We start from the raw sequence: 10258 nt of genomic DNA, 5'->3' as shown, positions 1-10258 counted from the left end.
AAGGGAGCTAAATTTTCTCTCAGCCTGTGAACCAAGCAATTGCGGCTACTCGATGTGCGATAAATAAAAGACCTAAATTAAGAATGACCAGCTGATGTTGATAACAGGTGCTCATAGCAGCACTTTTTTGCTGTGCACTTAAATTCCTGTCTTATGTAATGTTATGGTCCGTGAGTACACAATGACACTACTACAACCAAGAAAAATTTTACTAACATTTATTTGTAAAATAACTGCTACAAAATAGAATTCTGATCCCCTTCTTAGTAGTTGCATAATTTAGCTAGAAGAAGACAGCATCATCCAACTTCCTGATGACTTGACAACAGGGTGAGTCCACAATGTACTGGACCTGTACAAGATGAAGAAAAAGGACGAAAAAAACAACAGATAAATCAAAGAGTTTAAAAAATGGCACCTGAAACTTTCAACTTGCCCACCACAGCAGTGAAAAGACTCCTGTTGTCATATGTATTTTCTGCCTGTTGGTCCGCGGGCACAAGTGCCAGTCTTGTTTATTAATAGAAGCTGCTTAGCATCACTTCATTGCAAGACTTTTCTCTATCCGCCACCCGAGAACGCGCTCTGTAGCGGTCAGGCTCCGCCTAGAAACTTGTGGCAGTGTGACGTTAATGTGGGCAATATATACACAGACTTTGGTTGCTTAATTTGTAGCAAACTCATTGTGAGCAAATTTCATAGTTGAATTCATAAAATATTTGAATGTTATATTGTAATATAACACTAAAATGCTGAGGCTTTAGAACATTACAAACTCAGCCTGCCTACATTAACAATCCCAGTGCCACAGGCATGCAAGAACCGCTTGCATAATCATGAATCAACTAAACCATTTTAATATATTGACAGGTTTTCAAAAATGACTATTTTTGAAAATTTGATATTCATAATTTTCTCTTAAAGGGCAAGTTACTGTTGCTGAAAAAAAAAGCAAATCATATACAATATCTGATACTTTTTGTTTGCAGTTTACAGCTGCACATGGTAAAAGGCTGCATGCATGAGTGTTTGTTGTGTGCCATTCATGGTATTATTTCCGAAATCCTTATTCAATTGACATTTAGTGATCAGCCTATAAATATTCTTGTTTTTTATTTTTCATTCTGTGCATTAGATATGAATATATTTTAGTTCAGGAAAATTTGCTCAACGAAGGGAAGTTTTTCTACTTTGGGCAAAAAAACAAAACAAAGCAAGAACTAGTTCTAGAACTTTTATGAAAGAGACAGGTTTGAGGTTTGACGTGATGAGAAGTCAATAAAGAAGGAATGCCACAGAAAGGATTGCCTCAACAAAGGAATTTGGTTCGTTGGGGTAACATACATTTGGCAATGTTTTTATGTACTTCTAGTTAACGCTCCACCACTAGCTTACAACAAGGAAAAAAAATAAGGTGGTGCATGCAGAAAGTTAACTCATCACATAATGTGAAAATTTGACCCAGAACAAGAGAAGGAACAAAGACGAGTGCTCATCTCCAACAAGATTTATCTTGAAGAGCAAACATATATACTCTTGAAATGCAAAAAATAGACAAATCATTCAAAAAGCCCACAACTGCCATGCACGAAAACCTTACATCCTCAGGAAAGACAATTCGTTTTGACAAATCCCTAGAGACAGAGTGAGAGAAAGTACTGATACAGTTCAGCTCTAGTCTACAAATATTTTTCGCCACGACAATTTCTCTTGTAGTTTTTTTTTTTTCAATGATAATGGTGTCACACAAAAGTGGTTTGGAGCCACACCTGCTGCAGTGCAAGGCCAAGAAACGATTGCGACCATTCTTGAGGTTACAAGGGTGTTCATTGCAGCACGTGTGGCTGCAAAATGATTTTGCGGGACATCATTATTGCTGGAAGAAAAAACAACAAATAAAATGACAAGAGAAATTATCGAGGCAAAGAGGATTTGTAGACTAGAGCTGAACTGCATCAGCACTCTGTCTCGGGCTTTGTCAAATTGTCTTTTTTGAAAATGTAAGATATTTGCGCATGGCAGTTGTGGGCGTCTTGAATGATTTGCCTGATTTTCACCTTTCAGGAGTATATATGTGTTTGCTCTTCAAGGTAAATCTTCTTGGAAGTGAGCACTCGTGTTTGTTCCTTCTCTTGTCCTGGGTCAAATTTTTGTGCTATGTGATCCGTTATGCATTACCAACATGCCTAACTTCATACTTTCGATCCCTGAAGTCAGTCCTTAAAGGGCCACTCACCAGGTCCCATAACAAACTGTGGAAGTTGTGTATCTAATGGAGAGCATTATACCACAAAAAGTTTTTCAATCGGTTCATTACGAGCGGAGAAAACAGTTTCTTCTTTTTTTAACAGCAGGAAACAAGGATGAAAGGAGGCAAGCTCAAAACCCTTGCCACTCCCCCGTGTAGCCTTCACAAGCCAAAGCTCTTTCCTACCCTCTCCAGCATCCAACCAAGAGGTCACGTGCACATGACGTGCTCAAACAAGCCCAACCCTCGAGCGCGCGAGCGGTGTTGTTTTGTTGACCAGCATTGTATTGTGTCTACTGCCTGTTTTTGCGACATTGTTTGGAAACGCTGGCTTTTATGCGGTTGAAAAGATGAGCATAATGAGTGCTCGAATGCGCAGGACCATTAACTTCTTTTCCAGGACAGGAGTCTGCTTGATGCAGTAACCGCGGAGACACAAACGCATGCGAAACGCCAGCACATTAGCTCAACATCTCGTTGCAATTCACGGGGAAAAAATGCAAAAGACAAACACATTCTTCTATTGCGTCTCAATATGTATCCCAAGCTTTATTAATCTCTTCAAGCAACAAATTACATTAACTACGCATGTCACGTTAAATAATTTCCGTCATGTCACGTGCCACTGTTGGCAGCGTCAGAGCACAGTCGTATACATATAGGACCAACGTCACTGCACTGCTGTGTATGTAGGGCGATTCATACTTGCACATCATAACCTCCTTCTCTGGGGGCGCGACCCCCCAAAAAAAGGGGGAGAAGCGTTCGTTTTGAAATTTGACCCATTTCCGCGTCGCATAGAGTTGCAATGTTTGGCAGACGTGACCATAAACTCCCGATGTACGCATTGCACTTGTCAGCTCAAAATCACCAAACCCGGTAAGTGGCCCTTTAAAGAAAAGCAAAAATTAGAGGAGGAGACATGAAGAATGCTTAGAAATTTTGCCATATGTCTACACCAAAATGGAATGCTATTATTATTTAGAAGAATGTATCTTTTCCTTGGCAACCAGCAAACATGACTGAGAACACACGAATACTTTTTTGTCCAAGTTAGCTGCTAAAGAGCCGAGACAAGCTCCGTGAAATCCTCTTGAACAACTTGCACAAGTAATGTCCAATACTACCCCACTATATTGTGGTTGCCGGCAGACACAATGTAACTTGTAAATACTATCTCTTGGCTGTACGCGAGCAGCCATGGAGTTTATGAGGGGAAAGTCTTTGATCATACCATTCTGTATGCATTGCAGCAAATGTTTGCGTAGCATAACTTGGTTAAGGTTCAAAGTTTCTGGTTTTCTGCCTGACGCTATATAATACATGTTGGCAATTGCAAACAAGCCACAGTCAAGCGTGTTGCACTGGTTTTGTGCCTTCATTGTTTGAATGGTTAATGTTGGCGATTGTAATTTCAGAATATGACAGACTTGCCTAACAGCGTCAGGAGGGGTATCTTGATCAATTGAATCATATATGAAGACTGTGTTTTTGTCCGCACCAACATTTGTTACTGTAAGCCAATGATTGGGGTTCTGAACATGCAAGATTTGAACGAAAGGGCCTTTGATTTGAGTGAATTGTAAACTTCGGCCCAGTAAGACATCTTGAAAGCCGACACAAGTAGGATACTTTTTCTGAATTAAATACTGTGCGACATTGATTACGCTATCTGATATGGAGGTGCCCTGTACCAGAACATTTAAATCTGCATCTGAAAGAGAATACCGTTTGTAGACATTTAGCATGTCTACTTTAACAGTTGCAAGGCCTACCTTTTTTACTTGATTTGGGAAAAATTTACGCTCGACAGCTCTCACTTTTTTTGGCCGCCCCCTTCTTGCTTTAACCAAAGGTACCACAAGTTTTGTACTGTTAGAATGCCTAAGATAACTTGTGGCAGTAGTTTGTGCTAACTGAGCTGGTGCAGCCTTTATGGCTGCTGAAGTTTGGTTACGACGAAATGTGGTTAAATTTCTGAAGAAAGCCTCGCAGGACGAAAGTTTTTTCATTAACTCCTTCTCACCACAATTAGATAATACGTTAGCCACGATTTTTGACATTTCGCAAAGACTCCTATAAGCATAAGTACACTTCTCTTGTGCAGTGTCAAGCTTCACACAGGGTGGTGACTGAATGCTGCTTGTTACCACTGGTGTGGCACTAGTGGTTGTGCAGCTGTCACTCAGGAAATGATCCTTGCACCACCTGTCTGGTATGCAAGCCTTGTCGAAAAGATCTTCCTTAGTAAAGTAACGCACTGCTAAAATATGTGCACAAGGCAGAGTGTACTGGTTATAAAAAGCACATGTGCAAGAAGCCAAGCACAATGAAACACTGTACTGTGATCTTGGTGAAACTACAACATAAGAACTAGGAGTGGAAGTGACTTGATAACTTACATTTTTAAACTTCTCGTACTGCTCTGGTACTTTACTTGTAGCCTCAGAAGTGCAATTACGGGACAATTCTAGCTGAAATGGGTCATTGAAATCATTTATGTTTAGGTTCAGCTTCATTTCTTTAAGCTTAGAGAACTGTAGAGATAAAGAATGTAACCTACCAATGTAACCTATCAATGTAACCTACCAATGCTTCTATTGCTTGAACCAAATGCATGCTTGAAGAGAGATAACTTTTAATCTTTTGATTGTGGCACTCAATGCGATTATTAGTATTATTACCAAATGTAGGAAGGGCTTGCCAATATGCATGTACCCACATTTCCTTACACAAGTGCCAGTTATGCATATAGTAAGAAATGAAATCTGTGCAAGTCATAGCTTGGAGGTTAGCAAGCTTATCGAAGTAGTCTTGCTCAGTGGGGGAATAAACTAAGCTTTTTAAGAGAGGAAGCAACTGATCACGTTGCTGTCTAGCTTTTTCATTAACCTTTTGCTGGAAACAATGCAACACATGCCACGTACACAAAAGTACGGTATGTTAGAATTAGAAAGAATACTGGTTAAAATGCGCAGTTCATTGAGATCTTTATCAATCATCACTACTTTGCAAGCACACACAAAAAATGGGTTGAAATCTACAAACTTTGTGAACATGGGCTCAACAATTTCAGTCGTCTCATTTCGTAAGAAGGCATAACACACAGGTCTCCCACGACCATCTTGAACTAATATAGAGTAAAGAATATAACCCTCAATATTCACTTTATACGTTCCATCAATAAATAGAATCTCTGGATACTTTTCCAAAATCTCACGCATGTGCGTTGTTTGAAGAAGTATAAATTGCAGGTTATTATTTTGATTCATTTCATAGTGAATAACCCAGTTTGGATTATTTTTTAGCAAGGTCTCTACCTTCTCTAAAACCATTTCACCATGAGCCTGCTCATTGGGGATAGGAATAGAAAATCGTTGCTTATAATTATTAATGTCCTTTGTAGTTAACTTCTTACCAGTTTTTTGCTCGACCAAGTTTTTAAAATCCTTTGTACCAATATTACATTTAGCTAAGTCAAAGAATTCTTCTTTTTCTCCATGATTCAGGAGCCTCTTCTGAGGATATAAATCATAATATTCTGTGGGATGGTTATGCTTAGCTTGTAGTTTAGTTATCTTGTAGTGCAGAGTAGGCGATTTACATAGGCTTACCGATACTGTCATTTCACAGCCAGTACCATTGTAAGCTTGCTTTGGTCGCTTTCCTATACCCCTGGGCTTTATTGTACGACCGTGAATGCAGCTATATTTAATCCTAATATACTCGAAGTCATTATCTTCTGATGTGAATGGACTTTTATTACTCTTATTTATCATGACTACATGCCTGCCCTCCCTGCACCACTCATCAAAGCTTTTCTTAAAAGAAGGAAAGTTATCAAATGTTGCATTTAAATAAACTTTGCTACCCCCACCATATAGTGTATTCATTGGGTTATTGAGGACGGTTGGGTTGGCACCAGTGTTCACACAAATAGCCTGGGCACCAGGGCTGACAGGCCTGCTTCTGGATGTCAAAGCAGCCTCACAATACTTGTACTGCACAGCTGCAGTGCACCCAGCTTCCATAGGGACACCAGCCTCTGTGCCAGGATCGCGCTCAATTCACATGCAATCCCGAGTCAGTGCTGGTAGATGGCTTTTGCAGACAGAAACCTCGTTCACAGCGTCATTCGTGACAGATTCACAGTGAGTCGCGGAACTAACTGAGCAGTCTTTCAACTGCTTGCTAGTAACACGCTGCACCTTTTTAAAACTATCACGAATGACGTTGTGCGAGACACTGGCTCGTCCTTCAGGCTTTCTACCACAGACAGCGGAAGAAGCAGACTGAATCTGTTTCTGGCTCACAACTGCTGTCATAGGTGAAGTGGACCTGATGTACTTGGCAGCTGTCACAGCAAGAACTTTGCCTTCACGGTCTGCACACAGTTTAGAGCTCTGTTCTTGCTTGTGCAGTGCCGCAGCCTTCCACCGGCTCTTCTTTGACTGCACCAGTTTCCACTCACTGTCGCCACACTGGCCGACAGCCTGTGGCACAGCTGCTTTTCCAGCACTGGCCTCCTCTTCCCCCACAGAAGAGCGCACAAGAGCACTCTCATGCTCCTGTGAGGCTCTCCTTATTTTCCTGTCACAAGTGGTGCTTGCACCTCGACTAGGGATCATTGGCTGAATAGGCCTCTCCCCAGTGTTTCCCTTGCATGGTACACTTGTGCCATGGAAAATGGGGGAAGGCAGGCTGTCCCAGGTCCACCAAGCCTTGCTTTCCTTGCAGCGAACGCGGACACCGCCAACGAGCGTAAAGCCAATACCATGAATGGTACTGGCCAGTTGGTAAATGTCGCGTCTCTGCATGAGAGCACTGCTGGTTTTCCAGACAGGAGCTGGTGCAGCTGAAGGTCCACCTACTGCTGGAGAATATTGAACTGCATGCATACCAAGTGCTGGAAAATCGACTTCCAAGTTGATGGAAAAGTGTTCCTGCCGAGCCCACCCACTCCATGCAGATGCCTTGGACTCCTTGTAGGACTGTTGGATGTGTCTCCTCTCTAGATGGGTGGACAAGGCACAGGCCTCACGGTGCAGGAAGTCTGCCAGCACCTTGTTGCCAAGCCGGCTGGGGTGGACACCATCCCTGCTCAGGAATCCAGGCCAGCTGTCCACAAGACTATCCAGGATAGTGAAGCCCCTCTCCAGGCAAAGCTGTGCGAGTGCGGCATTCACATTCCTGTATTGGTCATTCAAATGACAAACATCACACAACTGTTCTTCCCCTTGGCGGTACCGATTCTGCCCCCGAGGAAGAATGGCAGAAAAAGCTACATGCAACGTGAGATTGCTTTCGATGATTCCCTGAGCGAGCTGGCGATATTTGTCCATGCACATGTTGACACTGTCAACAGTGTTGTTCGTGCCAGCATGTACAATGACAACATCAAAACTGGCCAGCTTGTCAGCAATCATTGAGAGCAAGTGCTCAATCCTTATTCCTCTGTGTGCGGCAACGCTAACAGACAAGCCACGGCGCGATGGGAAATACTGGTCGACGTATTTCACCATTGAATCGCCCGCTACTAACACACGTGTCATGTTGCGCACACTTTCAATTCAGAATTACACCATGAAAAAAAAGAAACAAGAAAGTGAACATTTAATCTAAAACACGGCTGTCAACTACGCAAATGCACTACGACACAGATACGAAGCACGTTAACACAGATGACCAAAGAAAGGGCCACGCACAGATACTGCTAAATCAGCCTATACGCGAAAAATCACAAAAATACGTATTGGGATGGATATAAACAACGTTAGTAAATATAAAATAGCAGTGAAAATAAGCGGTTGAGCTTAGATGAAGATGATGTTCGAGGCTTGCGAATATGTAGCAAAACAAGGCCTGTAGACAGCTCGCAGAAGCAGCAACCAGCCGTACTCCAGCAGCAGCAGCAGCAAGTGAGCGTCTGCTGGCCAGCTGAGCCACGTTCCGATTCGGTAAATTCGAACAACGCGCTAAATCGGAAACGACGTATGTCATGACAATTTTTGTGACGTCACTTCCGTGCGGCGCAGGAGCCGTTTCTGTGTGGGGATGGCTACAGCGCCGCGCGGCGCAGCAGCCATTGCCTTTCTCCTTACATCTGTATGTGGGCCTCCCTCCCTGCCTCTATCTCTATCTCCATCTCTTTTAATCCCTTCCTTACCCCCTTCCCTCGTGAGACACTATTGAGGTGTCGCACAACGGTGCAGACAGTTACAGGGCTCCTATCTTCTTTTCTCTCTTTTTAAGATTCGCCTATGTATGTCCGGTACGCAGAGGGAAGAGGCAAGGTTTCGGCTACTCGTGCCTTCCCGAACGACCTGCGCTCCCGTTACCCTGCCTCAAAGGAGGCCAGGTAATCGCTTGCACTGTGCAGGTCACCGTACCCGCTGTAGATCGGAACGGCCAACATGACAGCGGGACGAGCGCATTTCGGAACGGCCGAAAGCGTTTCGACTGTCCTCGTCAGTGCCTAAAATCATTGGGCGGCATTTTGCAGCATCGTCTGTGCGCCCGTCTCAAGGGAAGCTGTCGGCGCATTAGCGGTGCGGGCGAGCGATGGGGAACGGTATCGGAGCTCGATAAGCGGCGCGGTGTCAAAAAGGATACCGAAGGTCGCACCGTTCTCGGGAAGCACCTGTTGCTCACAGCTGGCGATTGGGCAGCTTCCCGTTAATTTGCTAGAGCCCCCCCTGTAACGTTTGCAGTGCTCGCCCTCTTTCTACGTCGGGGCTTTCTGATAACATTGCCCGATTGCTGTTATCTTGCTGTTTTCTTTTCTTTCGTGCCAACCTGCGATTGGCTGCGTAGCGCTTAAAAACGCGCCGCAAGGTGAATAAACTGGGATTGTCTTCCTGGCACTGCTTGAGTCGTCTCTTTCCTGGGCCGGCTGTCGTCCAGCCGCCGAATACGTAACACCCCCCCCCACCCAAAAAAAAAACTGACAAGCAGCGCCAACCGGGCCCCTTGATCTAATAAGTTGATCCAACCTCAAGTCGAAGCAGCCAGGAGAAGTTCCATATGTAACCACTAACGAGATTACAAATGCCATACGTTATAGGGCACGTGAAAAAGCAGCTGGCGATGACGTAACAACAGTCGATCTAGTTAAGTACGGAGTAGAACTTACTTAGAAGAAAACAGCTACCCTTTATGTTAAGTGCCTCAAGGAAGCAACGGTTCTAGCGAGCCGCAAAAATACCATCGTGAAACTATTAGTATATAAGAAATGACACAGCAAGGATTTAAACAACTATAGGCTTATCACCTTACTTTCGGTGGTATACAAAATATTTACGGAAGTAATCACAAACAGGATAAGTGAAACACTCGATTTCAACACCCAATACAAGCTCGATTTGGGAAAGGCTAGTTACATTAGAATGAATTTGTTCATGAGATAAATCAGGTATTTGAAAAAGCTGCTGAATACAACTAGCCATTTACCTAGCTTTCATAGAAACTACGAAAAGACATTCGACTCAGTAGAGATGTTTGCAGTTTTAGACGCATAAAATAATCATCATCCTGACTAAGCCCACTTCAGGGCAAGCGCCTGTTCAATCCTCCGCCAACTAACCCAATCCTCTCACATAGATTTGACAAGGAGTATACTAAAACCTACGTCAATACATCAGCCGATAAGGTATTAAAATGATTATGAAAAAAACAAATGTGCGGAAGTGCCCGAGGAAACGAAGAACTTGAGATATAAAACCATACACTGGAGTGTATTCAAGAATATGTGTACTTAGGATAAGTACTCTTGAGAGCACGTAATCGTGAAGAAAAGAAATTCACCAAAGAATACGAATGAGCTGGAGTACACTCAGCAGGAACTTCCAAATACTGTGAAGAAATCTACCACTATCATTAAAGCAAAAAGTATATGGTTGAACTCCTTTATAATAGGAATGCCGGAGCAACAATTCTTGAAGTTTATATGAGATGTCTCTTATAAGCATAGAACCATGTATGCATTTTCCTATCCAGCCATATTTTACTTTA

The 10258-nt window shown here is 43.0% G+C and overlaps 1 long non-coding RNA gene across 2 annotated transcripts; it reads right to left on the bottom strand.

Annotated features, from left to right (window-relative positions):
* Positions 1–202: 202 nt before the first annotated feature.
* LOC119167759 (uncharacterized) lies at positions 203–7437 on the bottom strand. 2 transcript variants are annotated; one of them, XR_012894782.1, is made up of 2 exons: positions 7209–7437; positions 203–352 (listed from the first exon to the last, which is right to left on the bottom strand). It is a non-coding gene; the product is annotated as an uncharacterized LOC119167759 (long non-coding RNA). The 2 variants fall into 2 exon arrangements; XR_012894783.1 differs by lacking the exon at positions 7209–7437 and adding an exon at positions 4343–4483.
* Positions 7438–10258: the final 2821 nt, after the last annotated feature.

The sequence above is a fragment of the Rhipicephalus microplus genome, chromosome 4 (assembly GCF_043290135.1).
Source record: "Rhipicephalus microplus isolate Deutch F79 chromosome 4, USDA_Rmic, whole genome shotgun sequence".
Taxonomy (NCBI): Eukaryota; Metazoa; Arthropoda; class Arachnida; order Ixodida; family Ixodidae; genus Rhipicephalus; species Rhipicephalus microplus.
Note: the sequence above shows the minus strand (reverse complement) of the source record. Positions and strands in the feature narration are given on the sequence as shown.